The sequence below is a fragment of the Mustela nigripes genome, chromosome 3, assembly GCF_022355385.1.
Source record: "Mustela nigripes isolate SB6536 chromosome 3, MUSNIG.SB6536, whole genome shotgun sequence".
NCBI classification, from domain to species: domain Eukaryota; kingdom Metazoa; phylum Chordata; class Mammalia; order Carnivora; family Mustelidae; genus Mustela; species Mustela nigripes.
The window spans coordinates 75,472,448-75,482,591 of NC_081559.1; the positions used below are offsets into that span (position 1 = coordinate 75,472,448).

The following is a 10,144-nucleotide window of genomic DNA, read 5'->3' on the forward strand; positions in this document are numbered from 1 at the left end:
TCCATGAGCTTACTTACGTTCCTCCCACAAAGGTTGAGAGGGGCCACAGTGCAAATAGGGACTTGCGGTACCCTGGTCTCCAGCATGCTATGAAGGTGCACGTGTTCGTTGTGTCTTACAATATTAACTTTATTTGATCACAAGGCAAGGTTAACATCATTGTAAAGCAGATTCAATATTTCCAACTCAATGACATTTCAGTATGCCTATTTATTTAGTAAGTAAGCAACTAACCTATACACCCATTGTGGGGTCAAACTCCAAACCCAAAGGTCAAGAGTCAGTGCTCTTTTGCCTACACATCTAAATTGGCTTCCTACCCATCACACAAAGCAAAGCTCAATACAAGTCACATAACAAACAGGGTAGAGCAAGGGCTAGGAAGTTAACCAAATGTGAAGTGGGTCCCTGCATGCATGGTGGAGGTGAGCCTCGGTTCTGTGTCCTGGATGGCTCTCGCCACTTACTGATGCTTCTGTTCAAGCCGTGGAGGGTCTCTTCTGCTCAGAGATCACTTGGGCGGAGCCCCCAGTGGCAGTTGCCTTTCTGATGTGGACGAAAGTGAAAGGATCTGCATCTGGAGAGTCTGACAGTGTGCTGCAGAAGTTCTCCCTCTTTGAAGGAGTTTTGTCAGTTTTGGGCCTTTGCAGGCCTCTTGTGGTTCTGTGCGTTGTTCTGGGCATCTTCAGCCTGGGCTGGTTTTGGAGATAATCTGGTCTTAGCCGCAGTGCCCTTGGCAGCCTGCACCGATGCCTGACATGAGTGACACCATCTTGCTGTCTATAGCAGCAAAGCAAATCCCCTAAAGTTGTACAGTCCCTATCAGGCATTCCCTCTCTGGTCACGCCACCACCCCTTTGCTGACTCCTCTCACCTCCTCCCAGCTTTTTCCCATCTTGCTGATTTCCCCTTCCTCCTTCACTCTGACCTTTCCTCAGTCCACCGAGAGGGGGGAAAAAAAAAAAAAAAAACAAGAAATCTCTCCCTTTGAACTTCCCTGTCCTCACACTGTGTTGCCGGCTCACACCGTGCTTTGTGCCAAGGTGGGAACAGCCACACAAGCACATTTTCCTGAATAAAGACAGTCTCTCCTGAGGAGAAATTCTGATGCCAGCTATTAAAGTCCTACAAAAAAAAAATTAACCTCATTATACCTACAATGACAAATGAGGATTATTACAAAATGTATTTTCTCCTCTTCCTCCTCACCTTCTCTTGTACCTCAAGCTCTCTGCCTCCATTAACTTGTACACACTTCCTACTTTCTTTTTCTAGGTGGCAGTCTTTATTTTGGGTGATCGGGGTCCTCTCTCTATCTCCCTCCTTCCTTCCTTCTCTCTCTCCTCTTCCCCTTTCCCGTCTCCCTTCTCTCTGTGGTGCTGGGAAGAGAGCTATGAAATTCCCCCTGCCAGCAAAAGTCACTTAAGACTTGGTGTCCTTTAAAGTGATCCCTGGAAGCAGCTAATATTCATTACTTGTTAATGACTTCTTGCCCAACATGATGTGAGTTTTATATTCACAAGCATCCTCTTATTTAATCATTTCTATAATCATGTGAGAGAGGTGTAATTATCCCCATCTGAATATATGTGAGAACACAAGATGGAACCCAAATGGGAAAATGGTTCTAAGACAGTACAACAAAATCAAGGCAAAATAAGGATTTGAGGGCGCCTGAGTGGCTCAGTGGGTTAAGCCGCTGCCTTCGGCTCAGGTCATGATCTCAGTGTCCTGGGATCGAGTCCCGCATCGGGCTCTCTGCTCAGCAGGGAGCCTGCTTCCTTCTCTCTCTCTCTGCCTGCCTCTCAGTGTACTTGTAATTTCTCTCTGTCAAATAAATAAATAAAATATTAAAAAAAAAATAAGGATTTGAAACCCACTGTCTCCAGACATTTGAAAGTAAGTTCCTATGATTCCTAACAACTTTCTACTATTTCAGCTTCTCTTCCAATTTTTTAACTCGGTCTTTTGCCCGAGTGAAAGAAGAATTGTAGCTGTGTGAATGTGAGCATAACCACCAGCATGTCATATCTGGAATTACTATTAAAATTTAAATCCTTGAACAAACATGCCTCATATTAATGATCCTTTTTATGCATTTTTCTGCACCAAAATCACACAAAGCACCTAACCAGTTTATCTTTGCTTTTCCCTTTTCTAAGACTTTCCTAGAGTGTATCTTCTGTTACTCAGTCCAGACTTCTTCCTCTCAGCTTTCACATCTATTCTCAATATATCTTTAAAAAACTATAGTATTAGGTCCTCCAGAGAAACAGAACCAATATGATATAGGGAAACACACAGATAGATCAAAAGCAAGAAAGGTTTATATTAAGGAATTAGCTCACATGATTTTAGGGAGTATAGCAAAGGCAAAATCTGCCAAGGAGGCCGGCAGGCTGGAGACCCAGGGAGGAAGTGCCTTTTATGGGGATCTCATCCTAAGATCGTCAACTGATTGAATGTTTTCTCTTAAACATTTTCAACCTATGGGGCATCTGGATGGCTCAGTGGGTTAAAGCCACTGCCTTCAGTTCAGGTCATGATCTCGGGGTCCTGGGATCGAGCCCTGCATCTGGCTCTCTGCTCAGGGGGAGCCTGCTTCCTCCTCTCTCTCTGCCTGCCTCACTGCATACTTGTGATCTCTATCAAATAAATAAATAAATAAATAAGTCTTTTAAAAAAACATTTTTTTTAACCTACATTATGGAGGTTAAAACCTACATTATGGAGGGTTATTTGCTTGACTCAGAGTCTACTGACTTAAATATTAGGCCCATCCGACAAATTTCTTCACAGAAGCATCTAGAGTACTGTTGAACCAATTAGCTGGGTACTGTGGTCTCACCAAGTTGATACATAAAATTAACCACAACAGCTACTTACCCCTGAGCTGCTGCTTTTACTCAGGTTACAAAAAAAAAAAAACACAAAAACAAAAACAAAAGAGAAGAAGAAAAAAAGTAGGGGAAAAAAAAAAAGGGTCCTGAAACATCCACACCAGATTCATCGCAAGGAGTGAGGATTTGTCACCCTGGGCAGTGGGGAAGGGGGAGAGACTTACTTTTTTGGTAGTATCATTTTGCATTGCTTGTTTTTTTTTGTTTTTTTTTTTTGTTTTTTTTTAAGAATGCTTTGGGATTAACAGTTATATTTCCAAATTAGTTTTGAGTCAAAATAACGCATATATATCGTTAGGATAAAATAATACTACAAAGCTAATGGGGAATTTCATAGGCTCTGTTCTAGCCCCCCACCCCCACCCATTCCCGGTTCCCACAGACACTGACTTTTAACTCTTTCATTCTGGTTTTGAACTCTGTTTCCAATAGCACATTTATACTGCTATTTCTTGGCTTTCCAGTTTGAGACATTATCTCCTGACAGGATGTTCTGTCGTGGAACATGGAGTTTACCGTCACCCTCCTGCAGGCCCTTGGGTTTCCCTCATTTCATTCTCCCAGACCAGGTCACATTTGGCTTAACTATCTCTTCAGTGTTACAGTATTATGGCAGCTTAAGTCTTCCACAGCAAAGCACTATAATAGTGTGGTTTACTTTTCTATGTTCTCACTGTTAACTCATTTTCAAACTGTTCGGTAGATCTCTAAAACTCTTTCTAGAATTTAGCACGTAGCTAACGGATCAGTTTCCATTCTCCCTTCAAAATCCACACTCCTGGACTCTGTCTTCCATTCCAGTCTGAATCATATACTACTTATCATTTAATAATTTCTTCCTCATTCATTTTATCTGAATTAGTTTTCTGGAACTCTTATTAATGGATATGGGAACTCCTCTCTTGTTTGTTTTGTTTTGTTATTTCTTCTCTGTTAATTTCAGGGTTTTTCTGTTTGTTTTTTTCTTTTTTCTTTTCTTAGAAATGTACTTGTTACCATTTAATGAACCTCCCTCCGTGGGGCTTCGAGCTACTGGGACACAGTGCATCCTCCCCTCCACACAAACACACACCCCTAATCTTCTCAGCTCTTCTACTCAAGAATGTGACCTTCATTACTACAGGCTGTTTGGGGAGCCACCTTTCCCCTAAAACTCTGCAGTAGCCTGATCACACCACCTCAGTGATAGGTGCAGCTCCAGTCTTGGTTTTGGCAGCATTTACCTGCATCTCTTTGCAGACTGAGGGCCACAGTTAATTAAGTTTGGCAGTTGGGCAGATGCTCTGGTTCCTCTTTCAGTGGTAATGACTCATACTGGCTTTTCCAAAGTAACTCTGGTGATAGTCATTGACGTTGACCCTGTGGTGATGCCCGCCACCAACATTACCCCGGCCTGCTTGGTGCTTCCTGTGTTTGCCAGTGAGTCCCTGGCTCACGTTGCCCTGACGTTTCCAGGTCTTCCTCAGTCGGAATGGCATGTCGGGATCCCAGAGGCAAAGCTGTTTTTATTTTCCGAGAGTCTTCCACATTACCTCCTGACTATTGTTGAATCTTTTATATCTGTTATATTTTTTAGTTTTCAGGAGCTCTTTATTACTCTCTGTATGTTCCTTTCTTTTTCTGGTATCCTTTTCATGAATGCACTGTCTTCTCTCTCTCCTTGCATTCTTCTTACTGCAGTGCTTACTGCCTTGTCCTGATTGTTCAAAACTCTACCATTCCTATTTATTTGCTTTTGTTTCTGTCTTTCACATCAGAAGCTTACCTTAAATGCCTCGTGCTTCTTGACTGTTCATATTTAAGAGTCAGTCACTAAAAAGCTGATGGGAAATTTTTTCATGTGTGGTTGTGCTTCTTGACAGTGTGGGTTTCACCAGAGGATGATCAGGATTTTCAATGGTTAAAAACTGGTGAAAGGGCCAGTATATGTAGGATTTTTCTTTTGGGTTTAGTTTACTAATTGAAAGAACCTTCCAGTTCAGTGCAGGAGGATAATCTTGCTTGCCAGCATCTGAGTACAGAGTGGAGTATGGTGATGTTGGGGGTGGGGTGAGGAGTGGACTATTGCTACTGTTGTTAGGCAAATACTTTATTTAGTATCCCTATTTTCCATAGATATCTCACCCTTTCTTTAGTTGTTGTTGTCCTGGATGCACTTACAGTATGTGAATAGTGGAAGGTTTGTACAGGGTTGTGGTGGGAGTCTAGGTGTCTAATTGCCAGTTGGACAAGCTGAACTTTCAATACTACATGCCCAGGCTTCTGCCTTCAGAGGTACCAGATGCTTTTAGTTCTGAGGCCTTCCCATAGGCAAATATATATATATATACATATATATATGTATATACATATATATATGTATATATATATATATATATATATATAGACAATGAATTCTGTTACACTGAAAAGAAAAAAAAAAAAAAAAAAATCTCCAGGCCCAGAAGCCTTTATTTATTTATTTTTTTAAATTTTATTTTCAGTGTTCCAGAATTCATTGTTTATGCACCACACCCAGTGCTCCGTGCAATACGTGCCCTTCTTAATAACCACCACCAGATTCAATCAACCTCCCATCTTGCTCCCCACCAAAACCCTCAGTTTGTTTCTCAGAGTCCACATTCTCTCATGGTTCATCTCCCCCTCCAATTTCCCCCAGCTCCCCTTCTTCTCTCTATCTCCCCGTGTCCTCTGTGTTATTTCTTATACTCCACAAGTAAGCGAAACCATATGATAACTGGCTCTCTCTGCTTGAATTATTTCACTTAGCATAATCTCTTCCAGTCCCATTCATGTTGAAACAAAATTTGGGTATTCATCTTTTCTGATGGAAGCATAATACTCCATAGTATATATGGACCACATCATCTTTATTCATTCGTCCGTTTTAGGGCATCTTAGTTCTTTCCAGTTTGGTGACTGTGGCCGTTGCTGCTATGAACATTGGAGTAGAGATGGTCCTTCTTTTTTTTTTTTTTTTAAGATTTTATTTATTTATTTGACAGAGAGAGAGAGTGAGATCACAAGTAGGTAGTGGGGCAGGCAGAGAGAGAAGGGAAGCAGGCTCCCCACTGAGCAGAGAGCCCCATGCGGGGCTCGATCCCAGGACCCTGGAATCATGACCTGAGCTGAAGGCAGAGGCTTTAACCCACTGAGCCACCCAGACACCCTGAGATTGTCCTTCTTTTCACTACATCTGTATCTTTGGGGTAAATACCCAGTAGTGCAATTGCAGGGTCATAGGGTAACTCTATTTTTAATTTCTTAAGGAATCTCCACACTGTTTTCCAATGTGGCTGCACCAACTTGCATTCCCACCAGCAGTGTAAGAGGGTTCCCCTTTTTCCACATCCTCTCCAACAAATGTTGTTTACTGTCTTGTTGATTTTGGCCATTCTGACTGGTATAAGGTGGTATCTCAATGTGGTTTTGATTTGAATCTCGCTGATGGCTAACGATGATGAACATTTTTTCATGTGTCTGTTAGCCATTTGTATGTCTTCTTTGTAGAAGTGTCTGTTCATGTCTTCTGCCTGTTTTTTGATGTGATTATCTGTTTTGTGTTGTTGAATTTGAGGAGTTCTTTATAGATCTTGGATATCAGTCCTTTGTGTGTACTATCATTTGCAAGTATCTTTTCCCATTCCGTGGGTTGCCTCTTTGTTGAGGCAGGAATCCATCAGAATCCTAGAGGAGAACATAGGCAGTCACCTCTTCGACACCGGCCACAGCAACTTTTTTCAAGATGTGTCTCCAAAGGCAAAGAAAACAAAAGTGAAAATGAACTTTTGGGACTTCATCAAGATCAGAAGCTTCTGCACAGCAAAGCAAACAGCAGAACAAAGAGGCAGCACAGATACCTTTACAAGAAAATTCTACTGAATGTGTAAAGAAAAAACTCATGCCAGTTCTATACAGTGTCTTCCAGAAAAGAGAAGATGAGGGAGTAATTCCAATTAGTTTATATAAAGCTAGTAATAACCTGATACTAAAACAGTGACAGGACAACAGCAACAACAACAAAACTACTGATGACTAACCTTTATGAATATAGACACAAAAATGCTTAACAATAAATATTAAATGAAACAAATATCTACAGAATTCATGACCAAATGGATTTCATTCCAGGTATGCAAGCCTGCTTCGATATATGAAAATCAGTCAGTATAGCCCACTATATTGACAAACTAAAGAAGAAAAAAAAATCACATCTTATCAATTGATGCAGAAAAAGCACTGGACGAAATGTAACAGCCATTCATGATTAAAAATCTCAGAAAAAGAGAAATAGAGAACTTCCTTAGCTTGATAAAGATAACCCATAAAATAACTACACTTAACATTATTAATGATGAAAGATTGAATGCTTTCCAAGAGCAAAGCAAGGATATCCACACATACCATTATTCAACTTATTCAACTATTCAACTAGTTCAACTAGTTCCAGCCTGTACATTAAGACAAGAAAAGGAAATTTAAAAAGGAATGTAAGTTGGAAAAGAATAAAGCTGTCCATACTTGCAGATGGCATGGCTGTTCATGAGGAAAACCCAAGGAATCTACAAAAAAACTTCTAGAACTAATAAGTTTAGTAAGGTCCACAAGATATAAGACAAACATAAAAAAATAGATTTCTATGTACTGACAAATGAGACTATGGATATAGAAATTCAAAATAAAGTATGTAAAACCACTCACAGGGGCACCTGGGTGGCTCAGTTGATAAGCATCTCCCTTCAGTTCAGTTCAGGTCATGATCCTAGGGTCCTGGGATTGGCCCCAAGTCGGGAGCCTGCTTTTCTCTCTCCCTCACGTGTTCCCCTTACTAGTGCTCTCTCTGGTTCTCTCTCAAAAAAATAAAATCTTAAAAAAATAAATAAATAAAATCACTCACAAAAAGAGAGAAACACATAAATCTAACCAAACACGGGGATCTGTCTGGTGAAAACTACACACTGATGGAAGAAATCAAAGATCCATATAAATGCAGAGCAACACCAATATTAACAGATTGGCAGACTTAATGAGCAAACATCCAGTCTCTCCAAATTGATACTTGTGTTTTAACTCAATTATCGAAATCCCAGCAAGTAGCCATAAGAAATATTATTCTAGAATAAATATGGAAAAACAAAGAAACTAAAATATCTAAAACCATTTTGTTTTATTTATTTATTTACTTGAGAGAGAGAAAGAGAATGAAAGAAAACATGAAAGGGGAGAAGTCAGAGAGAGAAGCAGGCTCACCACTGAGCAGGGAGCCCAATGTGGGACTTGATCCTGGTACTCTGGAATCATGACCTGAGCTGAAGTCAGTTGCTTAACCAGCTGAGATACCCAGGTGCCCCGAGTTAAAACCATTTTGGAAAAGGAGAATAAAGTGAGAGGAATTTGTGTACCCAATTTCAAGACATTATATAGCTATAGTAATCAAGACTGCAGTACTGGCTGAGGAACAGAACCTAGAAATAGATTCACAGAAATATGCCCAACTAGTTTTGGACAAATGGGCACAAACAGTTCAATGGAGGGAAGATAATGTTGTTAAAAAAATAAAGGATGCTAGAACAACTGAACATCTATCTGTAGGCCAAAAATTGAAATTTGAATTAAATATTTTTACAAAAAACACTTTACAGAAAAATTAAATTGGAGAATGTACTTAAGCCATAAACCTCTAAAACTTTATTTTTAGATATTTTATTTATTTGACAGACAGAGATCACAAGTAGGCAGAGAGAGAGGGAAGCAGGCTCCCCACTGAGCAGAGGGCCCGATGTGGGGCTCGATCCCAGGACCCTGAGATCATGACCCAACCTGGAGGCAGAGGCTTTAACCCACTGAGTCACCGAGGTACACCTAAAACTTATAGGTTAAAAAAATGCAAGAAAATTCGGAATATAGAGCTAGGCAAAGTGTTCTTTTTTAAAAAATATTTTATTTATTTATTTGACAGAGAGAAAGAGATCACAAGTAGGCAGAGAGACAGACAAGGGTGAGGGGAAAGCAGTCCCTCCCACTGAGCAGAGAGCCCGACGTGGGGCCCAATCTCAGGACCCGGAGATCATGACCTGAGATGAAGGCAGAGGCTTAGCCCACTGAGCCACCCAGGTGCCCAAGGCAAATTGTTCTTAAACTCGGCAGCAACATCCCAATCCTTAAATGGAATTAGATTTCATCAAAATTAAAAAATAAATCTTTCAATCTGGGAAAGACCCCTGCGAAGAGGATAAAAAGACAAGTACAGACTGAGAGAAAGTATTTACAAACATAACTGACAAATAACTGATACGTGGAATACATAAAGAACCCTCAAAAGTCAACGTTTAAAACAATCCAATATAAAAATGAACAGAAGGTGTGAAGAATCACTTCACTGAAGAGGATATACTAATGGCAAATGAGCACAGGAAAAGATGTTCTAGCTAGTTGGGAAATGCAAATTAAGACCACAGTGAGATGTCACTAGACACAGCAGTAGGTCAGCTAAAATAAAACAGTGACCATATCAGATGATGGCAAGGAGTCAGAGAAACTGAATCATGCTTGCATTGCTGGGGGGATTGTAAAATGGTACAGCCACTCTGGAAAGCATGTCGCATTTTGTTAACAAAACGCAAAAAAACAAGTGTGCAACTACAACACAACCCAACAATTGAACTCCTGGGTATTAATCCCAGCGAAAGGAAGAGTTATATTCATGCAAGAACTTGCACACACATAGTTAGAGAAATTTTATTGGTAATGGCCTCAAACTAGAAGCAACCTAGATGTCGTGCAGTGTGTTTTTAAACAAGCCATGGGCCATCCGTATGAAGGGAATATTACTTAGCAATTAAAAGGAATGAACTATGAGTATGGACAACAGCTTGGATGAATCTCCAGAGAATTGTGCCAAGTGAAAAGAACCAGTCTTCCAAAGTTACATAGTGTGTGATTCCATTTATATAACCTTCTTGAAATGATAAAATTAAGAAATCAAGGACAAATTAGTGGTTGCCAGGGGTTAAGAAGGTGGTGGGGGTTGGAGAGCCCTGGTTGTGGCCATGAAAGGGTAGCCTGAGTGGTGTTTTTCTTGACGAAAATATTCTCTATTTCAACTGTATGTCACTATCTTGATTGTGATTTTGTGCTACAGTTTTGCATTATGTTGCTATTAGGGGAAACTCTGTAAAGGGTACACAGAATCTCCTGTATTATTTCTCACAACTGCGCTTTAAGTATAAAAATCTCAAAATAAA

The 10,144-nt window shown here is 40.3% G+C and overlaps 1 pseudogene; it reads right to left on the bottom strand.

Moving 5' to 3' along the window:
- Positions 1-3,892: 3,892 nt before the first annotated feature.
- LOC132014489 (large ribosomal subunit protein uL15-like) lies at positions 3,893-4,378 on the bottom strand (annotated as a pseudogene).
- Positions 4,379-10,144: the final 5,766 nt, after the last annotated feature.